Source organism: Genypterus blacodes, unplaced genomic scaffold (assembly GCF_046128005.1).
Source record: "Genypterus blacodes isolate CSIRO-AG114 ecotype Tasmania unplaced genomic scaffold, CSIRO-AGI_Gbla_v1 ptg000039l_1, whole genome shotgun sequence".
Taxonomy (NCBI): Eukaryota; Metazoa; Chordata; class Actinopteri; order Ophidiiformes; family Ophidiidae; genus Genypterus; species Genypterus blacodes.
The window spans coordinates 7,856,416-7,880,874 of record NW_027466852.1 but is presented as its reverse complement, the minus strand read 5'-3'; the positions used below and the strand labels follow the sequence as shown (position 1 = coordinate 7,880,874).

At 45.8% G+C, this 24,459-nt stretch overlaps 28 non-coding genes and 11 pseudogenes across 28 annotated transcripts; all 39 read right to left on the bottom strand.

The window, feature by feature from the left end:
• Positions 1 to 443: 443 nt before the first annotated feature.
• LOC142997324 (5S ribosomal RNA) lies at positions 444 to 562 on the bottom strand. Its single transcript, XR_012962054.1, has one exon. It is a non-coding gene; the product is annotated as a 5S ribosomal RNA (ribosomal RNA).
• A 460-nt stretch (positions 563 to 1,022) lies between these two features.
• On the bottom strand, positions 1,023 to 1,141 carry LOC142997611 (5S ribosomal RNA). The gene has a single exon (XR_012962327.1). It is a non-coding gene; the product is annotated as a 5S ribosomal RNA (ribosomal RNA).
• Positions 1,142 to 1,585: 444 nt separating this feature from the next.
• LOC142997359 (5S ribosomal RNA) lies at positions 1,586 to 1,704 on the bottom strand. Its single transcript, XR_012962087.1, has one exon. It is a non-coding gene; the product is annotated as a 5S ribosomal RNA (ribosomal RNA).
• A 245-nt stretch (positions 1,705 to 1,949) lies between these two features.
• LOC142998138 (5S ribosomal RNA) lies at positions 1,950 to 2,068 on the bottom strand (annotated as a pseudogene).
• Positions 2,069 to 2,775: 707 nt separating this feature from the next.
• On the bottom strand, positions 2,776 to 2,894 carry LOC142997783 (5S ribosomal RNA). The gene has a single exon (XR_012962491.1). It is a non-coding gene; the product is annotated as a 5S ribosomal RNA (ribosomal RNA).
• A 445-nt stretch (positions 2,895 to 3,339) lies between these two features.
• LOC142998388 (5S ribosomal RNA) lies at positions 3,340 to 3,448 on the bottom strand (annotated as a pseudogene).
• A 245-nt stretch (positions 3,449 to 3,693) lies between these two features.
• Positions 3,694 to 3,812, bottom strand: LOC142998061 (5S ribosomal RNA; annotated as a pseudogene).
• Positions 3,813 to 4,272: 460 nt separating this feature from the next.
• Positions 4,273 to 4,391, bottom strand: LOC142997946 (5S ribosomal RNA). Its single transcript, XR_012962648.1, has one exon. It is a non-coding gene; the product is annotated as a 5S ribosomal RNA (ribosomal RNA).
• Positions 4,392 to 4,636: 245 nt separating this feature from the next.
• LOC142998937 (5S ribosomal RNA) lies at positions 4,637 to 4,755 on the bottom strand. The gene has a single exon (XR_012963222.1). It is a non-coding gene; the product is annotated as a 5S ribosomal RNA (ribosomal RNA).
• A 245-nt stretch (positions 4,756 to 5,000) lies between these two features.
• Positions 5,001 to 5,119, bottom strand: LOC142997233 (5S ribosomal RNA). The gene has a single exon (XR_012961967.1). It is a non-coding gene; the product is annotated as a 5S ribosomal RNA (ribosomal RNA).
• A 460-nt stretch (positions 5,120 to 5,579) lies between these two features.
• LOC142998101 (5S ribosomal RNA) lies at positions 5,580 to 5,698 on the bottom strand (annotated as a pseudogene).
• Positions 5,699 to 6,143: 445 nt separating this feature from the next.
• Positions 6,144 to 6,262, bottom strand: LOC142997912 (5S ribosomal RNA). Its single transcript, XR_012962616.1, has one exon. It is a non-coding gene; the product is annotated as a 5S ribosomal RNA (ribosomal RNA).
• Positions 6,263 to 6,507: 245 nt separating this feature from the next.
• On the bottom strand, positions 6,508 to 6,626 carry LOC142998319 (5S ribosomal RNA; annotated as a pseudogene).
• A 245-nt stretch (positions 6,627 to 6,871) lies between these two features.
• LOC142997197 (5S ribosomal RNA) lies at positions 6,872 to 6,990 on the bottom strand. The gene has a single exon (XR_012961931.1). It is a non-coding gene; the product is annotated as a 5S ribosomal RNA (ribosomal RNA).
• Positions 6,991 to 7,438: 448 nt separating this feature from the next.
• Positions 7,439 to 7,557, bottom strand: LOC142997522 (5S ribosomal RNA). Its single transcript, XR_012962245.1, has one exon. It is a non-coding gene; the product is annotated as a 5S ribosomal RNA (ribosomal RNA).
• A 241-nt stretch (positions 7,558 to 7,798) lies between these two features.
• Positions 7,799 to 7,917, bottom strand: LOC142997430 (5S ribosomal RNA). The gene has a single exon (XR_012962156.1). It is a non-coding gene; the product is annotated as a 5S ribosomal RNA (ribosomal RNA).
• Positions 7,918 to 8,377: 460 nt separating this feature from the next.
• Positions 8,378 to 8,496, bottom strand: LOC142997364 (5S ribosomal RNA). The gene has a single exon (XR_012962092.1). It is a non-coding gene; the product is annotated as a 5S ribosomal RNA (ribosomal RNA).
• Positions 8,497 to 8,741: 245 nt separating this feature from the next.
• LOC142998295 (5S ribosomal RNA) lies at positions 8,742 to 8,860 on the bottom strand (annotated as a pseudogene).
• A 6,390-nt stretch (positions 8,861 to 15,250) lies between these two features.
• LOC142997521 (5S ribosomal RNA) lies at positions 15,251 to 15,369 on the bottom strand. Its single transcript, XR_012962244.1, has one exon. It is a non-coding gene; the product is annotated as a 5S ribosomal RNA (ribosomal RNA).
• A 241-nt stretch (positions 15,370 to 15,610) lies between these two features.
• LOC142997384 (5S ribosomal RNA) lies at positions 15,611 to 15,729 on the bottom strand. Its single transcript, XR_012962111.1, has one exon. It is a non-coding gene; the product is annotated as a 5S ribosomal RNA (ribosomal RNA).
• Positions 15,730 to 16,214: 485 nt separating this feature from the next.
• Positions 16,215 to 16,333, bottom strand: LOC142997875 (5S ribosomal RNA). The gene has a single exon (XR_012962581.1). It is a non-coding gene; the product is annotated as a 5S ribosomal RNA (ribosomal RNA).
• Positions 16,334 to 16,578: 245 nt separating this feature from the next.
• LOC142997195 (5S ribosomal RNA) lies at positions 16,579 to 16,697 on the bottom strand. The gene has a single exon (XR_012961929.1). It is a non-coding gene; the product is annotated as a 5S ribosomal RNA (ribosomal RNA).
• Positions 16,698 to 17,142: 445 nt separating this feature from the next.
• On the bottom strand, positions 17,143 to 17,261 carry LOC142997520 (5S ribosomal RNA). Its single transcript, XR_012962243.1, has one exon. It is a non-coding gene; the product is annotated as a 5S ribosomal RNA (ribosomal RNA).
• Positions 17,262 to 17,502: 241 nt separating this feature from the next.
• Positions 17,503 to 17,621, bottom strand: LOC142997931 (5S ribosomal RNA). The gene has a single exon (XR_012962633.1). It is a non-coding gene; the product is annotated as a 5S ribosomal RNA (ribosomal RNA).
• A 485-nt stretch (positions 17,622 to 18,106) lies between these two features.
• On the bottom strand, positions 18,107 to 18,225 carry LOC142998060 (5S ribosomal RNA; annotated as a pseudogene).
• A 245-nt stretch (positions 18,226 to 18,470) lies between these two features.
• Positions 18,471 to 18,589, bottom strand: LOC142998075 (5S ribosomal RNA; annotated as a pseudogene).
• Positions 18,590 to 19,049: 460 nt separating this feature from the next.
• LOC142997253 (5S ribosomal RNA) lies at positions 19,050 to 19,168 on the bottom strand. Its single transcript, XR_012961987.1, has one exon. It is a non-coding gene; the product is annotated as a 5S ribosomal RNA (ribosomal RNA).
• A 448-nt stretch (positions 19,169 to 19,616) lies between these two features.
• Positions 19,617 to 19,735, bottom strand: LOC142997854 (5S ribosomal RNA). The gene has a single exon (XR_012962562.1). It is a non-coding gene; the product is annotated as a 5S ribosomal RNA (ribosomal RNA).
• A 245-nt stretch (positions 19,736 to 19,980) lies between these two features.
• LOC142997129 (5S ribosomal RNA) lies at positions 19,981 to 20,099 on the bottom strand. The gene has a single exon (XR_012961866.1). It is a non-coding gene; the product is annotated as a 5S ribosomal RNA (ribosomal RNA).
• Positions 20,100 to 20,344: 245 nt separating this feature from the next.
• LOC142998780 (5S ribosomal RNA) lies at positions 20,345 to 20,463 on the bottom strand. Its single transcript, XR_012963074.1, has one exon. It is a non-coding gene; the product is annotated as a 5S ribosomal RNA (ribosomal RNA).
• Positions 20,464 to 20,908: 445 nt separating this feature from the next.
• Positions 20,909 to 21,027, bottom strand: LOC142998191 (5S ribosomal RNA; annotated as a pseudogene).
• A 245-nt stretch (positions 21,028 to 21,272) lies between these two features.
• LOC142997850 (5S ribosomal RNA) lies at positions 21,273 to 21,391 on the bottom strand. The gene has a single exon (XR_012962558.1). It is a non-coding gene; the product is annotated as a 5S ribosomal RNA (ribosomal RNA).
• A 460-nt stretch (positions 21,392 to 21,851) lies between these two features.
• Positions 21,852 to 21,970, bottom strand: LOC142998807 (5S ribosomal RNA). Its single transcript, XR_012963098.1, has one exon. It is a non-coding gene; the product is annotated as a 5S ribosomal RNA (ribosomal RNA).
• Positions 21,971 to 22,215: 245 nt separating this feature from the next.
• On the bottom strand, positions 22,216 to 22,334 carry LOC142997795 (5S ribosomal RNA). Its single transcript, XR_012962503.1, has one exon. It is a non-coding gene; the product is annotated as a 5S ribosomal RNA (ribosomal RNA).
• A 245-nt stretch (positions 22,335 to 22,579) lies between these two features.
• Positions 22,580 to 22,698, bottom strand: LOC142998118 (5S ribosomal RNA; annotated as a pseudogene).
• Positions 22,699 to 22,943: 245 nt separating this feature from the next.
• Positions 22,944 to 23,062, bottom strand: LOC142997656 (5S ribosomal RNA). Its single transcript, XR_012962371.1, has one exon. It is a non-coding gene; the product is annotated as a 5S ribosomal RNA (ribosomal RNA).
• Positions 23,063 to 23,307: 245 nt separating this feature from the next.
• Positions 23,308 to 23,426, bottom strand: LOC142997766 (5S ribosomal RNA). The gene has a single exon (XR_012962475.1). It is a non-coding gene; the product is annotated as a 5S ribosomal RNA (ribosomal RNA).
• A 445-nt stretch (positions 23,427 to 23,871) lies between these two features.
• On the bottom strand, positions 23,872 to 23,980 carry LOC142998313 (5S ribosomal RNA; annotated as a pseudogene).
• A 245-nt stretch (positions 23,981 to 24,225) lies between these two features.
• On the bottom strand, positions 24,226 to 24,344 carry LOC142997705 (5S ribosomal RNA). The gene has a single exon (XR_012962418.1). It is a non-coding gene; the product is annotated as a 5S ribosomal RNA (ribosomal RNA).
• Positions 24,345 to 24,459: the final 115 nt, after the last annotated feature.

Genomic DNA, 24,459 nt, shown 5'->3' with positions numbered 1-24,459 from the left:
GAGAGCAGCCACACAGAGGCTCTTTATAGGTGAGACAGACCCAGTTCAAGTCACCGTGTACACATGACTACACTCAAGTTCATGTATATCACAATTTACATGTTGCCTTTATCAGAAACACACATTTCTGGATAATGAATGTCTTACCTAATGAAACTGATAATCATCACATAGAACATACAGAGGGACCACTTACATCTCTGACACTCACTTTCATCCTCATCATCATCATTGTCACACAGTGGCTCGTGTACTTCACTTCTCATGTGCATTCAATCTTCTCATATTATGCCCATGTGCAATACTCATTTTCTGAATGTATGCTTTCATATAAGATAAGATAAGATACAACTTTGTTCTCCCGAGGGAAATTGCGTGTTCACAGAGGGAGTGAAACATGAGGGAGGAGGACCAGGTGAGGCCTGCTGCTCAGACGGCCAAAATGCTTACGGCACCGGGTATTCCCAGGCGGTCTCCCATCCAAGTACTAACCTGGCCCGACGCTGCTTAGCTTCCGAGATCAGACGAGATCGGGCGTGTTCAGAGTGGTCTGGCCGTAAATGAGGAGAGGAGCCACACAGAGGCTCTTTATAGGTGAGACAGACCCAGTTCAAGTCACCGTGTACACATGACTACACTCAAGTTCATGTATATCACAATTTACATGATGCCTTCATCAGAAACACACATTTCTGGATAATGAAGTCTTACCTAATGAAACTGATAATCATCACATAGAACATACAGAGGGACCACTTACATCTCTGGCGCTCACTTTTATCCTCATCATCATCATCATCATCATCATCATCGTCACACAGTGGCTCGTGTACTTCACTCCTCATGTGCATTCAATCATCTCATATTATGCCCATGTGCAATACTCATTTTCTGAATGTATGCTTTCATATAAGATAAGATAAGATACAACTTTATTCTCCTGAGGGACATTGGGTGTTGACAGAGGGAGTGAAACATGAGAGAGGAGGACCAAGTGAGGCCTGCTGCTCAGAGGGCCAAAATGCTTATGGCACCGGGTATTCCCAGGCGGTCTCCCATCCAAGTACTAACCTGGCCCGAAGCTGCTTAGCTTCCGAGATCAGACGAGATCAGGCGTGTTCAGAGTGGTATGGCCATAAACGAGGAGAGCAGCCACACAGAGGCTCTTTATAGGTGAGACAGACCCAGTTCAAGTCACCGTGTACACATGACTACACTCAAGTTCATGTATATCACAATTTACATGATGCCTTTATCAGAAACACCAGTTCTGGATAATGAAGTCTTACCTAATGAAACTGATAATCATCACATAGAACATACAGAGGGACCACTTACATCTCTGACGCTCGCTTTCATCCTCATCATCATCATTGTCACACAGTGGCTCGTGTACTTCACTCCTCATGTGCATTCAATCATCTCATATTATTCCCATGTGCAATACTCATTTTCTGAATGTATGCTTTCATATAAGATAAGATAAGATACAACTTTATTCTCCTGAGGGACATTGGGTGTTGACAGAGGGAGTGAAACATGAGAGAGGAGGACCAAGTGAGGCCTGCTGCTCAGAGGGCCAAAATGCTTATGGCACCGGGTATTCCCAGGCGGTCTCCCATCCAAGTACTAACCTGGCCCGACGCTGCTTAGCTTCCGAGATCAGACGAGATCAGGCGTGTTCAGAGTGGTATGGCCGTAAACGTGGAGAGCAGCCACACAGAGGCTCTTTATAGGTGAGACAGACCCAGTTCAAGTCACCGTGTACGCATGACTACACTCAAGTTCATGTATATCACAATTTACATGATGCCTTCATCAGAAAAACACTAACATTTCAGATAAGATAAGATACAACTTTGTTCTCCCGAGGGAAATTGCGTGTTCACAGAGGGAGTAAAACATGAGGGAGGAGGACCAGGTGAGGCCTGCTGCTCAGAGGGCCAAAATGCTTATGGCACTGGGTATTCCCAGGCGGTCTACCATCCAAGTACTAACCTGGCCCGACGCTGATTAGCTTCCGAGATCAGACGAGATCGGGCATGTTCAGAGTGGTATGGCCGTAAACGAGGAGAGCAGCCACACAGAGGCTCTTTATAGGTGAGACAGACCCAGTTCAAGTCACCGTGTACACATGACTACACTCAAGTTCATGTATATCACAATTTACATGTTGCCTTTATCAGAAACACACATTTCTGGATAATGAATGTCTTACCTAATGAAACTGATAATCATCACATAGAACATACAGAGGGACCACTTACATCTCTGACACTCACTTTCATCCTCATCATCATCATTGTCACACAGTGGCTCGTGTACTTCACTTCTCATGTGCATTCAATCTTCTCATATTATGCCCATGTGCAATACTCATTTTCTGAATGTATGCTTTCATATAAGATAAGATAAGATACAACTTAATTCTCCCGAGGGAACTTGCGTGTTCACAGAGTGAGTGAAACATGAGGGAGGAGGACCAGGTGAGGCCTGCTGCTCAGAGTGCCAAAGGGGTATGGCCGTAAACGAGGAGAGCAGCCACACAGAGGCTCTTTATAGGTGAGACAGACCCAGTTCAAGTCACCGTGTACGCATGACTACACTCAAGTTCATGTATATCACAATTTACATGATGCCTTCATCAGAAGAACAGTAATATTTCAGATAAGATAAGATACAACTTTGTTCTCCCGAGGGAAATTGCGTGTTCACAGAGGGAGTGAAACATGAGGGAGGAGGACCAGGTGAGGCCTGCTGCTCAGAGGGCCAAAATGCTTACTGCACCGGGTATTCCCAGGCGGTCTCCCATCCAAGTACTAAACTGGCCCGACACTGCTTAGCTTCCGAGATCATACGAGATCAGGCGTGTTCAGAGTGGTATGGCCGTAAACGAGGAGAGCAGCCACACAGAGGCTCTTTATAGGTGAGACAGACCCAGTTCAAGTTACTCTGTACACATGACTACACTCAAGTTCATGTATATCACAATTTACATGATGCCTTCATCAGAAACACACATTTCTGGATAATGAAGTCTTACCTAATGAAACTGATAATCATCACATAGAACATACAAAGGGACCACCTACATCTCTGGCGCTCACTTTCATCCTCATCATCATCATTGTCACACAGTGGCTCGTGTACTTCACTCCTCATGTGCATTCAATCATCTCATATTATGCCCATGTGCAATACTCATTTTCTGAATGTATGCTTTCATATAAGATAAGATAAGATACAACTTTATTTTCCTGAGGGACATTGGGTGTTAACAGAGGGAGTGAAACATGAGGGAGGAGGACCAGGTGAGGCCTGCTGCTCAGAGGGCCAAAATGCTTACGGCACCAGGTATTCCCAGGCGGTCTCCCATCCAAGCACTAACCTGGCCCGATGCTGCTTAGCTTCCGAGATCAGACGTGTTCAGAGTGGTATGGCCGTAAACGAGGAGAGGAGCCACACAGAGGCTCTTTATAGGTGAGACAGACCCGGTTCAAGTCACCGTGTACGCATGACTACACTCAAGTTCATGTATATCACAATTTACATGATGCCTTCATCAGAAGAACACTAACATTTCAGATAAGATAAGGTACAACTTTATTCTCCCGAGGGAAATTGCGTGTTCACAGAGGGAGTGAAACATGAGGGAGGAGGACCAGGTGAGGCCTGCTGCTCAGAGGGCCAAAATGCTTACTGCAACGGGCATTCCCAGGCGGTCTCCCATCCAAGTACTAACCTGGCCCGACGCTGCTTAGCTTCCGAGATCAGACGAGATCGGGCATGTTCAGAGTGGTATGGCCGTAAACTAGGAGAGCAGCCACACAGAGGCTCTTTTTAGGTGAGACAGACCCAGTTCAAGTCACTGTGTACACATGACTACACTCAAGTTCATGTATATCACAATTTACATGATGCCTTCATCAGAAACACACATTTCTGGATAATGAAGTCTTACCTAATGAAACTGATAATCATCACAAAGAACATACAGAAGGACCACTTACATCTCTGGCGCTCACTTTCATCCTCATCATCATCATCATCATCATCATCATCGTCACACAGTGGCTCGTGTACTTCACTCCTCATGTGCATTCAATCATCTCATATTATGCCCATGTGCAATACTCATTTTCTGAATGTATGCTTTCATATAAGATAAGATAAGATACAACTTTATTTTCCTGAGGGACATTGGGTGTTGACAGAGGGAGTGAAACATGAGGGAGGAGGACCAGGTGAGGCCTGCTGCTCAGACGGCCAAAATGCTTACAACACCGGGTATCCACAGGCGGTCTCCCATCCAAGTACTAACCTGGCCCGACGCTGCTTAGCTTCCGAGATCAGACGAGATCGGGCGTGTTCAGAGTGGTCTGGCCGTAAACGAGGAGAGGAGCCACACAGAGGCTCTTTATAGGTGAGACAGACCCAGTTCAAGTCACCTTGTACGCATGACTACACTCAAGTTCATGTATATCACAATTTACATGATGCCTTCATCAGAAGAACACTAGCATTTCAGATAAGAAAAGATACAACTTTGTTCTCCCGAGGGAAATTGCATGTTCACAGAGGGAGTGAAACATGAGGGAGGAGGACCAGGTGAGGCCTGCTGCTCAGACGGCCAAAATGCTTACGGCACCGGGTATTCCCAGGCGGTCTCCCATCCAAGTACTAACCTGGCCCGACGCTGCTTAGCTTCCGAGATCAGACGAGATCGGGCGTGTTCAGAGTGGTCTGGCCGTAAACGAGGAGAGGAGCCACACAGAGGCTCTTTATAGGTGAGACAGACCCAGTTCAAGTCACCGTGTACGCATGACTACACTCAAGTTCATGTATATCACAATTTACATGATGCCTTCATCAGAAGAACACTAACATTTCAGATAAGATAAGATACAACTTTATTCTCCCGAGGGAAATTGCGTGTTGACAGAGGGAGTGAAACATGAGGGAGGAGGACCAGGTGAGGCCTGCTGCTCAGAGGGCCAAAATGCTTACGGCACCGGGTATTCCCAGGCGGTCTCCCATCCAAGTACTAACCTGGCCCGACGCTGATTAGCTTCCGAGATCAGACGAGATCGGGCATGTTCAGAGTGGTATGGCCGTAAACGAGGAGAGCAGCCACACAGAGGCTCTTTATAGGTGAGACAGACCCAGTTCAAGTCACCGTGTACACATGACTACACTCAAGTTCATGTATATCACAATTTACATGATGCCTTTATCAGAAACACACATTTCTGGATAATGAAGTCTTACCTAATGAAACTGATAATCATCACATAGAACATACAGAGGGACCACTTACATCTCTGGCGCTCACTTTCATCCTCATCATCATCATCATCATCATCATCATCGTCACACAGTGGCTCGTGTACTTCACTCCTCATGTGCATTCAATCATCTCATATTATGCCCATGTGCAATACTCATTTTCTGAATGTATGCTTTCATATAAGATAAGATAAGATACAACTTTATTCTCATGAGGGACATTGGGTGTTGATAGAGGGAGTGAAACATGAGGGAGGAGGACCAGGTGAGGCCTGCTGCTCAGAGGGCCAAAATGCTTACGGCACCGGTTATTCCCAGGCGGTCTCCCATCCAAGTACTAACCTGGCCCGAGGCTGATTAGCTTCCGAGATCAGACGAGATTGGGCGTGTTCAGAGTGGTATGGCCGTAAACGAGGAGAGCAGCCACACAGAGGCTCTTTATAGGTGAGACAGACCCAGTTCAAGTCACTGTGTACACATGACTACACTCAAGTTCATGTATATCACAATTTACATGATGCCTTTATCAGAAACACACATTTCTGGATAATGAAGTCTTACCTAATGAAACTGATAATCATCACATAGAACATACTTAGGGACCACTTACATCTCTGACGCTCACTTTCATCCTCATCATCATCATTGTCACACAGTGGCTCTTGTACTTCACTCCTCATGTGCATTCAATCATCTCATATTATGCCCATGTGCAATACTCATTTTCTGAATGTATGATTTCATATAAGATAAGATAAGATACAACTTTATTCTCCTGAGGGACATTGGGTGTTGACAGAGGGAGTGAAACATGAGGGAGGAGGACCAGGTGAGGCCTGCTGCTCAGAGGGCCAAAATGCTTACTGCACCGGGTATTCCCAGGCAGTCTCCCATCCAAGTACTAACCTGGCCTGACGCTGCTTAGCTTCCGAGATCAGACGAGATCGGGCGTGTTCAGAGTGGTATGGCCGTAAACGAGGAAAGCAGCCACTCAGAGGCTCTTTATAGGTAAGACAGACCCAGTTCAAGTCACCGTGTACGCATGACTACACTCAAGTTCATGTATATCACAATTTACATGATGCCTTCATCAGAAGAACACTAACATTTCAGGTAAGATAAGATACAACTTTATTCTCCCGAGGGAAATTGCGTGTTCACAGAGGGAGTGAAACATGAGGGAGGAGGACCAGGTGAGGCCAGCTGCTCAGAGGGCCAAAATGCTTACTGCACCGGGTATTCCCAAGCGGTCTCCCATCCAAGTACTAACCTGGCCCGAAGCTGATTAGCTTCCGAGATCAGACGAGATCGGGCATGTTCAGAGTGGTCTGGCCGTAAAGGAGGAGAGGAGCCACACAGAGGCTCTTTATAGGTGAGACAGACCCAGTTCAAGTCACTTTGTACACATGACTACACTCAAGTTCATGTATATCACAATTTACATGATGCCTTTATCAGAAGAACACTAACATTTCAGATAAGATAAGATACAACTTTGTTCTCCCGAGGGAAATTGCGTGTTCACAGAGGGAGAGAAACATGAGGGAGGAGGACCAGGTGAGGCCTGCTGCTCAGAGGGCCAAAATGCTTACTGCACCGGGTATTCCCAGGCGGTCTCCCATCCAAGTACTAACCTGGCCCGACGCTGCTTAGCTTCCGAGATCAGACGAGATCGGGCGTGTTCAGAGTGGTATGGCCGTAAACGAGGAGAGCAGCCACACAGAGGCTCTTTATAGGTGAGACAGACCCAGTTCAAGTCACCGTGTACACATGACTACACTCAAGTTCATGTATATCACAATTTACATGATGCCTTTATCAGAAACACACATTTCTGGATAATGAAGTCTTACCTAATGAAACTGATAATCATCACATAGAACATACAGAGGGACCACTTACATCTCTGACGCTCACTTTCATCCTCATCATCATCATCATTGTCACACAGTGGCTCTTGTACTTCACTCCTCATGTGCATTCAATCATCTCATATTATGCCCATGTGCAATACTCATTTTCTGAATGTATGATTTCATATAAGATAAGATAAGATACAACTTTATTCTCCTGAGGGACATTGGGTGTTGACAGAGGGAGTGAAACATGAGGGAGGAGGACCAGGTGAGGCCTGCTGCTCAGAGGGCCAAAATGCTTACTGCACCGGGTATTCCCAGGCAGTCTCCCATCCAAGTACTAACCTGGCCCGACGCTGCTTAGCTTCCGAGATCAGACGAGATCGGGCGTGTTCAGAGTGGTATGGCCGTAAACGAGGAAAGCAGCCACTCAGAGGCTCTTTATAGGTAAGACAGACCCAGTTCAAGTCACCGTGTACACATAACTACACTCAAGTTCATGTATATCACAATTGACATGATGCCTTCATCATAAACACACATTTCAGATAAGATAAGATACAACTTTATTCTCCCGAGGGAAATTGCGTGTTGACAGAGGGAGTGAAACATGAGGGAGGAGGACCAGGTGAGGCCTGCTGCTCAGAGGGCCAAAATGCTCACGGCACCCGGTATTCCCAGGCGGTCTCCCATCCAAGTACTAACCTGGCCCGACGCTGATTAGCTTCCGAGATCAGACGAGATCGGGCATGTCCAGAGTGGTATGGCCGTAAACGAGGAGAGCAGCCACACAGAGGCTCTTTATAGGTGAGACAGACCCAGTTCAAGTCACCGTGTACACAAGACTACACTCAAGTTCATGTATATCACAATTTACATGATGCCTTCATCAGAAACACACATTTCTGGATAATGAAGTCTTACCTAATGAAACTGATAATCATCACATAGAACATACAGAGGGACCACTTACATCTCTGGCGCTCACTTTTATCCTCATCATCATCATCATCATCATCATCATCGTCACACAGTGGCTCGTGTACTTCACTCCTCATGTGCTTTCAATCATCTCATATTATGCCCATGTGCAATACTCATTTTCTGAATGTATGCTTTCATATAAGATAAGATAAGATACAACTTTATTCTCCTGAGGGACATTGGGTGTTGACAGAGGGAGTGAAACATGAGGGAGGAGGACCAGGTGAGGCCTGCTGCTCAGAGGGCCAAAATGCTTACGGCACCGGGTATTCCCAGGGGGTCTCCCATCCAAGTACTAACCTGGCCCAATGCTGCTTAGCTTCCAAGATCAGACGAGATCGGGCGTGTTCAGAGTGGTATGGCCGTAAACGAGGAGAGGAGCCACACAGAGGCTCTTTATAGATGAGACAGACCCAGTTCAAGTCACCGTGTACGCATGACTACACTCAAGTTCATGTATATCACAATTTACATGATGCCTTCATCAGAAGAACACTAACATTTCAGATAAGATAAGATACAACTTTATTCTCCCGAGGGAAATTGCGTGTTCACAGAGGGAGTGAAACATGAGGGAGGAGGACCAGGTGAGGCCAGCTGCTCAGAGGGCCAAAATGCTTACTGCACCGGGTATTCCCAGGCGGTCTCCCATCCAAGTACTAACCTGGCCCGAAGCTGATTAGCTTCCGAGATCAGACGAGATCGGGCATGTTCAGAGTGGTCTGGCCGTAAAGGAGGAGAGGAGCCACACAGAGGCTCTTTATAGGTGAGACAGACCCAGTTCAAGTCACTTTGTACACATGACTACACTCAAGTTCATGTATATCACAATTTACATGATGCCTTTATCAGAAGAACACTAACATTTCAGATAAGATAAGATACAACTTTGTTCTCCCGAGGGAAATTGCGTGTTCACAGAGGGAGTGAAACATGAGGGAGGAGGACCAGGTGAGGCCTGCTGCTCAGAGGGCCAAAATGCTTACTGCACCGGGTATTCCCAGGCGGTCTCCCATCCAAGTACTAACCTGGCCCGACGCTGCTTAGCTTCCGAGATCAGACGAGATCGGGCGTGTTTTTTTTTTTTTCCTCTTTTATTATCAAAAAATAAATATTTTTACAAATACATTTTACACAAGTAAATACAAGTCATTTCAAATCAAATCAAATTATTTCCAACAATCCATAACACCATTCATCACATCTTTTTTTTTTTTTTTTCTTCCTTCACCCATCACCCCTCACCCTTGACCTATTGACATTTGCACCCCACCCTGATTTCCACACACAAATAGACAGTTATCTTCCAGCACCTTTTGTTTGAAATTCTTGTCCCCACCATCCCACAGCAGACTCACATTCATTTTCATAAAGTTACAGAAAAATCTCCAGATGTTCACTTTTTTGTCCTCGAAATGTGAATAGTTTCTCCGAAGTCTGATGACATGTTTGGCATAACTCAGAATGTAATTGATAAGCCATTTGTTCACCCCTGCTTTCCTTTCCTTATACCCAAATAGAAAAAACCTCTCCCATTTTTCCTTTTCTGTGATTGTGACTCTACATTTTTGGAAGCATTGGTCCAGTTTCTCAAAAAACACTTTTAACTCCTTACATTCAAAAATAAAGTGCCTAAATGTCTCCACTTCCACCTCACATATATCACAAACCTTGCTGTTGAGTCTATTTATCTGGTTTAGCACCAAATTGACAAATATTCTATTGTGTCTGAGCCTGAAATTTGTATCAAAGCACTCTGATGAAATGAACTTCACATTTAGATCTGACCAAATGTGCTCCCTCTGAAGCCCATGGAACTGCCTTAGCCATACTTCCTCAGCTGCCGCTTTCTTCTTTTCCTTTCCCAAAAACACTCTATATAGTATCTTGGAGTTAACTGATCGTATGTCATGCTCTTTCCCTCCTTGGATGAGGGAGAAACTGACCAACTCCAGAGCCTTCTCTGCCCTCCTCCCCTTCACCAGCGCCACCCAGCTCTGAGGTAACCCCTCTAAAATTCTCTGGCATAGTCTTTTGATTTCTATTGGTCTCACTTTCCCTAATCTTCCCCTGACCTCCTGGATTACTTCCTCCTGCAGAAATCCACCACCTCTTTGGATAAAGTGCTTCACCTGATTTAAACCTAGTTCCTCCAAGTACCTCCCTGAAAATACCTTCCCCTGGCACCTTATTGCCGGATTTCTGAAAACTGGTTGGTGTAACACCTGCTCCGCAGTCTCACATCTAAACTTTGAATCCCCCAGTAAAATATTCCACGCTTCAAGTATTTCCCCTGTAAATGCATTAACCTGTGCTCTTTCCCTTTGCTCCGTTTCCCTACATAGATTAAACACTCCTCTATTATCCCACCCCTGTAGGCAAGAGTCGAGGCACTTCTGCCACGCGTAAATCTTTGCGTTTCCCATAAATTTCCCTAACAGTCGAATCCGTGCACTAAGCTTTTTACTTTTCAGGTCCACCAATTTCAAACCGCCCTCCTTCTGCCCATTGATGAGCACCTTCCTGGCTATCAAATGCTGTTTTTTATTCCAGATGAAAGCACTCATCATGTCATTCAGCTTTCCTATTACCCTGTCCGGCATTTCACAGACTCTTAGCGCATACTGACACTTGGACAGGAGGAGGGCGTTAGTTACTATCACTTTACCCCTTAGATTCAATTTCCTCCCGGACCAGAAATCCAATCGCATTTTGATTTTTCCCTCTATTTCACCCCACGTTTGTTTTGTTGCTGCATCTCGATTCTTACCTACGTATACACCCAAAACCTTCACCATTTCATTTCTCTTTACAAAATTCCATTTATTTACACAATCGAAACCATCACCAAAGCCCATTAGCTCGGTTTTTTCCGCATTGATTTTGGCCCCAGATGCCCTCTCATAGCACTCTACATGCTGCAGCACCCTGTCTACACTCCTCTCATCCCTAACCGTAATACTTATGTCATCTGCGTACTGGTAGATTTTTGTGTCCGTTTTATCTTCCATTTCAATCCCCAAAATCCCTGGGTCCCTCCTAATGAGGGCAGACAAGGGTTCTGCCGCTATGGAGTATAACATAGCTGAAAGCGGGCATCCTTGCCTGATTGACCTCTCCAGAGCGAAGCTCTCAGTTAACCTCCCGTTTATTTTCACCCTACTGATGGCATTCCTATATATTAACCTAATCCATTTAGTGAAACCTTCCCCGAAACCCATCTTTCCCAGTGTTTTAAACAAAAAATCATGATCCACCCTATCAAACGCCTTCTCTAAATCAACCCCTATGTACAGCCCTCCCTTCTGATTCATTTTGTCAAAGATGTCCTGGATCGATAAGATGATGTCACTAATGTCTCTCCCTACCACACCATAACACTGACAGGGATTCACCACTGTGCCTATCACCTCCTTCAATCTGTTTGCCAGGATTTTAGCCAGTATTTTATAATCTGTATTTAGCAGACTAATTGGCCTATAATTCCCCAAATCACCTTTGTCACCCTTATTCTTATACACCACTCGGATTAGCCCCGTGAAGAAGTCCCCAGATGCTTTCCCCTCCCGCTCCATGCATTGAAAGATTCTCAGGAGAATTGGCTTTATCACCTGTTTAAAGGTGATGTAAAATTCCCCCGATAACCCATCCAGCCCTGGACTTTTGTTCTTATTCAAACCATTTATTGCTCTTTCCAATTCTTCCTCTGTTATGTTTTTATCACAGTCTGCTCTGTCCTCTTCCCCTAATTTTTTTTCTATCCCTTCAAAAACACTGTGGTCTGTAGAGTTTACCTCCATCTTTGAGAAAAGTTTTTTAAAATGTTTATGAGCCACCTCCAGCATTTCCCCTGTCTTCTCCATTGTCTTACCCTCTTCATTTTTCAGGTTTTGCAGATGAGCTTTCTTTTGCTGTCTTTTTTCAAGCCCTAAAAAGAAACTTGTATTCTTTTCCCCTTCTAAAATATCCTTCATCCTTGATCTGATAGCTGCCCCTCTGCTCCGTTTCTTCTCAAGCTCATCTAATTGTTTTCTCAGCATGAGATATTTTAGATTGTTGAAGTTTTCCTCTGCAATCGACCTTTCCAGCTCTTTATTAATCTGGTCTCTTAAACTATACTCAGTCCTTCTTTCCTTCTCCATTTTATTTTTACAATAGTTTATTGTCACTTTTTTGATGTGCAATTTCACCTCCTCCCACCACTCCCCCATATTTATACAACCCTCACCCTGCAGTTCTCTTTTTCTTTCTTTCAGTAGATTTTCAACTTTCTCCCTATATTTTCCATCCAGCAAAACACTGTTATTTAAACACCATAACCCTCCACCTTTGTGCTCTTTCTCCCCCAGCTCCACCCATAACCTTGCATGATCGCTAAACCCTGTGAACTCATACCAGCATTTTGAAATCTTTTTTTCCAGCCCAGATGCTAATAGACATAAGTCAATCCTGGACTGTTTAAGTTTCCCCAGAACCGTCTGTCGTCTGGAAAAGCCCCTTTCTCCCATATTGCGCACCCTCCACAGATCTACCAGGTTGAAATAGTCAAAAAGCTCATTTAGCGATTTCCTACTTATATCACTTTTGTATGTATTGTTGCTTGATATATCCAACCTCGTAAGTGCACAGTTAAAATCCCCCACTACACAAATGTTCCCTCCCAAATGCGGTTTTAGTTGATCAAAGAAAATTCCACGCTTGTTGTCCTCATTCGGTGCATAAATATTCAAAAGTTTGTAAAGCACATTCCTGTAAATAAATTCAATACCGATCACCCTTCCCTCATCATCCTTCACTATTTCCTTAACATTTTGGATCTTATCTCCTTTCGCAAAAATAGCGACTCCGGCTCGTCCATTTACACCGTTGTTTGCCCACACTTTTCCAGCCCATGTATCCCTCAGATAGCTTCTCCACTCCCTTGTCCACCTAGTCTCTTGTACACAGAGGATGTCAAAAGTATCCACCCTTAAAACATCTCTCATCTTGTTAATACATCTTAAGCCGTTTGTGTTTTGCGATAGTATTTTTAACATTGTAAATACATAGAGATAAATCAGGCCCATCATCTTTATGCTACAGTTCACGTCTTACTTTTTCCTCTTTTTGATCCCCTTGTCTTCAGCATCCATTGCAGTCTTCTCTTCCCCAGCTCCTGGCTGTTTCCGAGGTCCATATCAGACTCCGAGTTCCCCGACTCTTGAGACCCCGTCAAGCATATCTCTGAGTCTGATTCTGGGGGCCGCTGAAGTTGAACAATTTTCACCTTCCTCTCCTTTCTCTCCGATGTATCCACACTCTGCCCCTCTGCTGCGTCTCCATGTCCCGGCACCTCAGCTGTCGATCCTCTCACCTCCATTCCTTGCTCTCCGTCCGACTCCAGTATGTCTCTTCCTTTCTCCGCTTCCCCCTCCGCACGATCCTTCTCGGTCTCCTCCCTCTCAGAGATATTCTCTCTCGATTCTTCCTGCTCCTCACGTTGCTTTCCTCCCGTCCCTGGAGCATGATCAACGTCCTCACAAACACATCTGCTGCTCTCCTTTTTGCAGCTCTGGCATTTGTTCCCTCTGCCCATGCACTCCCTTGCATAGTGCCCCTGCTCTCCACATTTTCTACAAAGGAAATCTGGACAGTCCCTCAGGATATGACCAGTCTGTATGCACTGTCTGCACACTTTCACCTGTTTGTCGTGCAAAACTCTGAAGAACTCTGCTCCAAAAGCCGTCTCAAACTTGGTCGAATATGGAAGTGATTGGACCGTCTCCGTGAATTTAACTTTCACGTATCTTGTTCCGTCAGCAATTCTAGTTCCCGGCCACATTCTCCTGATGATCGGGGATACTGCACTCACTCCCCAGCTGTTCAGCTTGCCCAGAATGACGCTGTCCGTGATATACGCCGGCAGCCCCAGAAACGAGACCACCAGCTCATCATTACATAACTCCTTGGACATGATCGCGGTCTGTCCAATTTTTATGCCGTCCAATAGTCTTTCTTTCCCCTTCGGGTGATTCATTGTGATCTCATATTTATTTCTGCCCGTGTACCGGCAGGCGATGATTTTCCCACAAGTGTCTTGTATTGCCTGGATCAGCTCCATTGCGGTCACTTTATCTTCTCCAATCAGCTCCAGCGCGAGCGTTAAATTTTGCTGAAACTCTTCAGCTTTATCCTTAATAATCCGTATCTCTTCCTCTCTGATGATTTCTCTCTCCTGCCCTCTTCCTCCTTCCGCATTTTCGGCTACGTCAGGAGCTGTCACCGCACGTGTGTCCTCCATTTCTCCCGTCATATTCTGACCGTCCACGGTCCTGTACGCCCGATCGTCTTTCACCATCGGCTCGTTTGCCTCGGCCGTCCGGTCCGGGCCCGGTGCAGCGACTCTGGCTCCCTTTCCTCTGGTTCTCACCATACTTGGAGCACAGTATAAACTATTTTCCATCAGGAAAACACAAACCAAACAAACAAATAACTTAAAGTGTCCCCCAGACAGTCAAAACTGCTGGGGGTGGCTCCAAAAACCGAGCTATCAAAGAAACGAAAAATCTGGGCTTAAAGAAACGCCACAGTTTAAACTCAAAATCAAAATTGCCGCACAGGATCAGTCAAAATACACGCACGCCTGGAGCTCACACACACCTCCTCTTACTTCCGTGTTCAGAGTGGTATGGCCGTAAACGAGGAGAGCAGCCACACAGAGGCTCTTTATAGGTGAGACAGACCCAGTTCAAGTCACCGTGTACACATGACTACACTCAAGTTCATGTATATCACAATTTACATGATGCCTTTATCAGAAACACACATTTCTGGATAATGAAGTCTTACCAAATGAAACTGATAATCATCACATAGAACATACAGAGGGACCACTTACATCTCTGACGCTCACTTTCATCCTCATCATCATCATTGTCACACAGTGGCTCGTGTACTTCACTCCTCATGTGCATTCAATCATCTCATATTATGCCCATGTGCAATACTCATTTTCTGAATGTATGATTTCATATAAGATAAGATAAGATACAACTTTATTCTCCTGAGGGACATTGGGTTTTGACAGAGGGAGTGAAACATGAGGGAGGAGGACCAGGTGAGGCCTGCTGCTCAGAGGGCCAAAATGCTTACTGCACCGGGTATTCCCAGGCAGTCTCCCATCCAAGTACTAACCTGGCCCGACGCTGCTTAGCTTCCGAGATCAGACGAGATCGGGCGTGTTCAGAGTGGTATGGCCGTAAACGAGGAAAGCAGCCACTCAGAGGCTCTTTATAGGTAAGACAGACCCAGTTCAAGTCACCGTGTACACATAACTACACTCAAGTTCATGTATATCACAATTGACATGATGCCTTCATCATAAACACACATTTCAGATAAGATAAGATACAACTTTATTCTCCCGAGGGAAATTGCGTGTTGACAGAGGGAGTGAAACATGAGGGAGGAGGACCAGGTGAGGCCTGCTGCTCAGAGGGCCAAAATGCTTACGGCACCCGGTATTCCCAGGCGGTCTCCCATCCAAGTACTAACCTGGCCCGACGCTGATTAGCTTCCGAGATCAGACGAGATCGGGCATGTGCAGAGTGGTATGGCCGTAAACGAGGAGAGCAGCCACACAGAGGCTCTTTATAGGTGAGACAGACCCAGTTCAAGTCACCGTGTACACATGACTACACTCAAGTTCATGTATATCACAATTTACATGATGCCTTCATCAGAAACACACATTTCTGGATAATGAAGTCTTACCTAATAAAACTGATAATCATCACATAGAACATACAGAGGGACCACTAACATCTCTATACAGAGGGACCACTAACATCTCTGGCGCTCAATTTTATCCTCATCATCATCATCATCATCATCATCATCGTCACACAGTGGCTCGTGTACTTCACTCCTCATGTGCTTTCAATCATCTCATATTATGCCCATGTGCAATACTCATTTTCTGAATGTATGCTTTCATATAAGATAAGATAAGATACAACTTTATTCTCCTGAGGGACATTGGGTGTTGACAGAGGGAGTGAAACATGAGGGAGGAGGACCAGGTGAGGCCTGCTGCTCAGAGGGCCAAAATGCTTACGGCACCGGGTATTCCCAGGGGGTCTCCCATCCAAGTACTAACCTGGCCCAATGCTGCTTAGCTTCCAAGATCAGACGAGATCAGGCGTGTTCAGAGTGGTATGGCCGTAAATGAGGAGAGGAGCCACACAGAGGCTCTTTATAGATGAGACAGACCCAGTTCAAGTCACCGTGTACGCATGACTACACTCAAGTTCATGTATATCACAATTTACATGATGCCTTCATCAGAAGAACACTAACATTTCAGATAAGATAAGATACAACTTTGTTCTCCCGAGGGAAATTGCGTGTTCACAGAGGGAGTGAAACATGAGGGAGGAGGACCAGGTGAGGCCTGCTGCTCAGAGGGCCAAAATGCTTACTGCACCGGGTATTCCCAGGCGGTCTCCCATCCAAGTACTAACCTGGCCCGACGCTGCTTAGCTTCCGAGATCAGACGAGATCGGGCGTGTTCAGAGTGGTATGGCCGTAAACGAGGAGAGCAGCCACACAGAGGCTCTTTATAGGTGAGACAGACCCAGTTCAAGTCACCGTGTACACATGACTACACTCAAGTTCATGTATATCACAATTTACATGATGCCTTTATCAGAAACACACATTTCTGGATAATGAAGTCTTACCTAATGAAACTGATAATCATCACATAGAACATACAGAGGGACCACTTACATCTCTGACGCTCACTTTCATCCTCATCATCATCATTGTCACACAGTGGCTCGTGTACTTCACTCCTCATGTGCATTCAATCATCTCATATTATGCCCATGTGCAATAGTCATTTTCTGAATGTATGATTTCATATAAGATAAGATAAGATACAACTTTATTCTCCTGAGGGACATTGGGTGTTGACAGAGGGAGTGAAACATGAGGGAGGAGGACCAGGTGAGGCCTGCTGCTCAGAGGGCCAAAATGCTTACTGCACCGGGTATTCCCAGGCAGTCTCCCATCCAAGTACTAACCTGGCCCGACGCTGCTTAGCTTCCGAGATCAGACGAGATCGGGCGTGTTCAGAGTGGTATGGCCGTAAACGAGGAAAGCAGCCACTCAGAGGCTCTTTATAGGTAAGACAGACCCAGTTCAAGTCACCGTGTACACATAACTACACTCAAGTTCATGTATATCACAATTGACATGATGCCTTCATCATAAACACACATTTCAGATAAGATAAGATACAACTTTATTCTCCCGAGGGAAATTGCGTGTTGACAGAGGGAGTGAAACATGAGGGAGGAGGACCAGGTGAGGCCTGCTGCTCAGAGGGCCAAAATGCTTACGGCACCCGGTATTCCCAGGCCGTCTCCCAACCAAGTACTAACCTGGCCCGACGCTGATTAGCTTCCGAGATCAGACGAGATCGGGCATGTCCAGAGTGGTATGGCCGTAAACGAGGAGAGCAGCCACACAGAGGCTCTTTATAGGTGAGACAGACCCAGTTCAAGTCACCGTGTACACATGACTACACTCAAGTTCATGTATATCACAATTTACATGATGCCTTCATCAGAAACACACATTTCTGGATAATGAAGTCTTACCTAATAAAACTGATAATCATCACATAGAACATACAGAGGGACCACTAACATCTCTATACAGAGGGACCACTAACATCTCTGGCGCTCAATTTTATCCTCATCATCATCATCATCATCATCATCATCGTCACACAGTGGCTCGTGTACTTCACTCCTCATGTGCTTTCAATCATCTCATATTATGCCCATGTGCAATACTCATTTTCTGAATGTATGCTTTCATATAAGATAAGATAAGATACAACTTTATTCTCCTGAGGGACATTGGGTGTTGACAGAGGGAGTGAAACATGAGGGAGGAGGACCAGGTGAGGCCTGCTGCTCAGAGGGCCAAAATGCTTACGGCACCGGGTATTCCCAGGGGGTCTCCCATCCAAGTACTAACCTGGCCCGATGCTGCTTAGCTTCCAAGATCAGACGAGATCAGGCGTGTTCAGAGTGGTATGGACGTAAACGAGGAGAGGAGCCACACAGAGGCTCTTTATAGGTAAGACAAACCCAGTTCAAGTCACCGTGTACGCATGACTACACTCAAGTTCATGTATATCACAATTTACATGATGCCTTCATCAGAAGAACACTAACATTTCAGATAAGATAAGATACAACTTTATTCTCCCGAGGGAAATTGCGTGTTGACAGAGGGAGTGAAACATGAGGGAGGAGGACCAGGTGAGGCCTGCTGCTCAGAGGGCCAAAATGCTTACTGCACCGGGTATTCCCAGGCGGTCTCCCATCCAAGTACTAACCTGGCCCGAAGCTGATTAGCTTCCGAGATCAGACGAGATCGGGCATGTTCAGAGTGGTATGGCCGTAAACGAGGAGAGGAGCCACACAGAGGCTCTTTATAGGTGAGACAGACCCGGTTCAAGTCACCGTGTACGCATGACTACACTCAAGTTCATGTATATCACAATTTACATGATGCCTTCATCAGAGACACTAATTTCTGGATAATGAAGTCTTACCTAATGAAACTGATAATCATCACATAGAACATACAGAGGGACCACTTACATCTCTGGTGCTCACTTTCATCCTCTTCATCATCATCATCATCATCATCATCGTCACACAGTTGCTCGTGTACTTCACTCCTCATGTGCATTCAATCATCTCATATTATGCCCATGTGCAATACTCATTTTCTGACTTTATGCTTTCATATAATATAAGATAAGATACAACTTTATTCTCCTGAAGGACATTGGGTGTTGACAGAGGGAGTGAAACATGAGGGAGGAGGACCAGGTGAGGCCTGCTGCTCAGAGGGCCAAAATGCTTACGGCACCGGGTATTCCCAGGCGGTCTCCCATCCAAGTACTAACCTGGCCCGACTCTGCTAAGCTTCCGAGATCAGATGAGATCGGGCGAGTTCAGAGTGGTATGGCCGTAAATGAGGAAAGCAGCCACACAGAGGCTCTTTATAGGTGAGACAGACCCAGTTCAAGTCACCGTGTACACATGACTACACTCAAGTTCATGTATATCACAATTTACATGATGCCTTTATCAGAAACACACATTTCTGGATAATGAAGGCTTACCTAATGAAACTGATAATCATCAAATAGAACATAAAGAGGGACCACTAACATCTCTGATGCTCACTTTCATCTTCATCATCATCATCATTGTCACACAGTGGCTCTTGTACTTCACTTCTCATGTGCATTCAATCTTCTCATATTATGGCCATGTGCAATACTCATTTTCTGAATGTATGCTTTCATATAAGATAAGATAAGATGCAACTTTATTCTCCCGAGGGAACTTGCGCGTTCACAGAGTGAGTGAAACATGAGGGAGTTGGACCAGGTGAGGCCTGCTGCTCAGAGGGCCAAAATGCTTATGGCACCGGGTATTCCTAGGCGGTCTCCCATCCAAGTACTAACCTGGCCCTACGCTGCTTAGCTTCCGAGATCAGACGAGATCAGGCGTATTCAGAGTGGTATGGCCGTACACGAGGAGAGCAGCAAAACAGAGGCTCTTTATAGGTGAGACAGACCCAGTTCAAGTCATCGTGTACACATGACTACACTCAAGTTCATGTATATCACAATTTACATGATGCCTTCATCAGAAGAACACTAACATTTCAGATAAGATAAGATACAATTTTATTCTCCTGTGGGAAATTGTGTTTTCACAGAGGGAGTGAAACATGAGGGAGGAGGACCAGGTGAGGCCTGCTGCTCAGAGGGCCAAAATGCTTACGGCACCGGGTATTCCCAGGCGGTCTCCCATCCAAGTACTAACCTGGCCCGACGCTGCTTAGCTTCCGAGATCAGACGAGATCAGGCGTGTTCAGAGTGGTATGGCCATAAACGAGGACAGCAGCCACACAGAGGCTCTTTATAGGTGAGACAGACCCAGTTCAAGTCACCGTGTACGCATGACTACACTCAAGTTTATGTATATCACAATTTACATGATGCCTTCATCAGAAGAACACTAACATTTCATATAAGATAAGATATAACTTAATTCTCCCGAGGGAAATTGCGTGTAAACAGAGGGAGTGAAACATGAGGGAGGAGGACCAGGTGAGGCCTGCTGCTCAGAGGGCCAAAATGCTTACAGCACCGGGTATTCCCAGGCGGTGTCCCATCCAAGTACTAACCTGGCCCGACGCTGCTTAGCTTCCGAGATCAGACGAGATCGGGCGTTTTCAGAGTGGTATGGCCGTAAACGAGGAGAGCAGCCAAACAGAGGCTCTTTATAGGTGAGACAGACCCAGTTCAAGTCACCGTGTACACATGACTACACTCAAGTTCATGTATATCACAATTTACATGATGCCTTTATCAGAAACACACATTTCTGGATAATGAAGTCTTACCTAATGAAACTGATAATCATCACATAGAACATACAGAGGGACCACTTACATCTCTGGGGCTCACTTTCATCCTCATCATCATCATTGTCACACAGTGGCTCGTGTACTTCACTCCTCATGTGCATTCAATCATCTCATATTATGCCCATGTGCAATACTCATTTTCTGAATGTATAATTTCATATAAGATAAGATAAGATACAACTTTATTCTCCCGAGGGACATTGGGTGTTGACAGAGGGAGTGAAACATGAGGGAGGAGGACCAGGTGAGGCCTGCTGCTCAGAGGTCCAAAATGCTTACTGCACCGGGTATTCCCAGGCGGTCTCCCATCCAAGTACTAATCTGGCCCGACGCTGCTTAACTTCCGAGATCAGACGAGATTGGGCGTGTTCAGAGTGGTTTGGCCTTAAACGAGGAAAGCAGCCACTCAGAGGCTCTTTATAGGTGAGACAGACCCAGTTCAAGTCACCGTGTACGCATGACTACACTCAAGTTCATGTATATCACAATTTACATGATGCCTTCATCAGAAGAACACTAACATTTCAGATAAGATAAGATACAACTTTATTCTCCCGAGGGAAATTGCGTGTTGACAGAGGGAGTGAAACATGAGGGAGGAGGACCAGGTGAGGCCTGCTGCTCAGAGGGCCAAAATGCTTACGGCACCGGGTATTCCCAGGCAGTCTCCCATCCAAGTACTAACCTGGCCCGACGCTGATTAGCTTCCGAGATCAGACGAGATCGGGCATGTTCAGAGTGGTATGGCCGAAAACGAGGAGAGCAGCCACACAGAGGCTCTTTATAGGTGAGACAGACCCAGTTCAAGTCACCGTGTACACATGACTACACTCAAGTTCATGTATATCACAATTTACAAGATGCCTTCATCAGAAACAGACATTTCTGGATAATGAAGTCTTACCTAATGAAACTGATAATCATCACATAGAACATACAAAGGGACCACTTACATCTCTGGCGCTCACTTTCATCCTCATCATCATCATCATCATCATCATCATCGTCACACAGTGGCTCGTGTACTTCACTCCTCATGTGCATTCAATCATCTCATATTATGCCCATGTGCAATACTTATTTTCTGAATGTATGCTTTCATATAAGATAAGATAAGATACAACTTTATTTTCCTGAGGGACATTGGGTGTTGACAGAGGGAGTGAAACATGAGGGAGGAGGACCAGGTGAGGCCTGCTGCTCAGAGGGCCAAAATGCTTACGGCACCGGGTATTCCCAGGCGGTCTCCCATCCAAGTACTAACCTGGCCCGACGCTGCTTAGCTTCCGAGATCAGACGAGATCAGGCGTGTTCAGAGTGGTATGGCCGTAAACGGGGAGAGCAGCCACACAGGGGCTCTTTATAGGTGAGACAGACCCAGTTCAACTCACCGTGTACGCATGACTACACTCAAGTTCATGTATATCACAATTTACATGATGCCTTCATCAGAAGAACACTAACATTTCAGATAAAATAAGATACAGCTTTGTTCTCCCGAGGGAAATTGCGTGTTCACAGAGGGAGTGAAACATGAGGGAGGAGGACCAGGTGAGGCCTGCTGCTCAGAGGGCCAAAATGCTTACTGCACCCGGTATTCCCAGGCGGTCTCCCATCCAAGTACTAACCTGGCCCGACGCTGCTTAGCTTCTGAGATCAGAAGAGATCGGGCGTGTTCAGAGTGGTATGGCCGTAAACGAGGAGAGCAGCCACACAGAGGCTCTTTATAGGTGAGACAGACCCAGTTCAAGTCACCGTGTACACATGACTACACTCAAGTTCATGTATATCACAATTTACATGATGCCTTCATCAGAAGAACACTAACATTTCAGATAAGATAAGATACAACTTTGTTCTCCCGAGGGAAATTGCGTGTTCACAGAGGGAGTGAAACATGAGGGAGGAGGACCAGGTGAGGCCTGCTGCTCAGAGGGCCAAAATGCTTACTGCACAGGGTATTCCCAGGCGGTCTACCATCCAAGTACTAACCTGGCCCGACGCTGCTTAGCTTCCGAGATCAGACGAGATCGGGCGTGTTCAGAGTGGTCTGGCCGTAAACGAGGAGAGGAGCCACACAGAGGCTCTTTATAGGTGAGACAGACCAAGTTCAAGTCACCGTGTACGCATGACTACACTCAAGTTCATGTATATCACAATTTACATGATGCCTTCATCAGAAGAACACTAACATTTCAGATAAGATAAGATACAACTTTGTTCTCCCGAGGGAAATAGCGTGTTCACAGAGGGAGTGAAACATGAGGGAGGAGGACCAGGTGAGGCCTGCTGCTCAGAGGGCCAAAATGCTTACTGCACCGGGTACTCCCAAGCGGTCTCCCATCCAAGTACTAACCTGGCCCGACACTGCTTAGCTTCCGAGATCAGACGAGATCGGGCGTGTTCAGAGTGGTCTGGCCGTAAACGAGGAGAGCAGCCACACAGAGGCTCTTTATAGATGAGACAGACCCAGTTCAAGTCACTGTTTACGCATGACTACACTCAAGTTCATGTATATCACAATTTACATGATGCCTTCATGAGAAGAACACTAACATTTCAGATAAGATAAGATACAACTTTATCCTCCCGAGGGAAATTGCGTGTTCACAGAGGGAGTGAAACATGAGGGAGGAGGACCAGGTGAGGCCTGCTGCTCAGAGGGCCAAAATGCTTACTGCACCGGGTATTCCCAGGCGGTCTCCCATCCACGTACTAACCTGGCCCGACGCTGCTTAGCTTCCGAGATCAGACGAGATCAGGCGCGTTCAGAGTGGTATGGCCGTAAACGAGGAGAGCAGCCACACAGAGGCTCTTTATAGGTGAGACAGACCCAGTTCAAGTCACTGTGTACACATGACTACACTCAAGTTCATGTATATCACAATTTACATGATGCCTTCATCAGAAACACACATTTCTGGATAATGAAGTCTTACCTAATGAAACTGATAATCATCACATAGAACAAACAGAGGGACCACTTACATCTCTGGCGCTCACTTTCATCCTCATCATCATCATTGTCACACAGTGGCTCGTGTACTTCACTCCTCATGTGCATTCAATCATCTCATATATTGCCCATGTGCAATACTCATTTTCTGAATGTATGCTTTCATATAAGATAAGATAAGATACAACTTTATTTTCCTGAGGGACATTGGGTGTTAACAGAGGGAGTGAAACATGAGAGAGGAGGACCAGGTGAGGCCTGCTGCTCAGAGGGCCAAAATGCTTACGGCACCGGGTATTCCCAGGCGGTCTCCCATCCAAGTACTAACCTGGCCCGATGCTGCTTAGCTTCCGAGATCAGGCGTGTTCAGAGTGGTATGGCCGTAAACGAGGAGAGGAGCCACACAGAAGCTCTTTATAGGTGAGACAGACCCAGTTCAAGTCACCGTGTACGCATGACTACACTCAAGTTCATGTATATCACAATTTACATGATGCCTTCATCAGAAGAACACTAACATTTCAGATAAGATAAGATACAACTTTATTCTCCCGAGGGACATTGCGTGTTGACAGAGGGAGTGAAACATGAGGGAGGAGGACCAGGTGAGGCCTGCTGCTCAGAGGGCCAAAATGCTTACGGCACCGGGTATTCCCAGGCGGTCTCCCATCCAAGTACTAACCTGGCCCGACGCTGATTAGCTTCAGAGATCAGACGAGATCGGGCATGTTCAGAGTGGTATGGCCGTAAACGAGGAGAGCAGCCACACAGAGGCTCTTTATAGGTGAGACAGACCCAGTTCAAGTCACCGTGTACACATGACTACACTCAAGTTCATGTATATCACAATTTGCATGATGCCTTTAT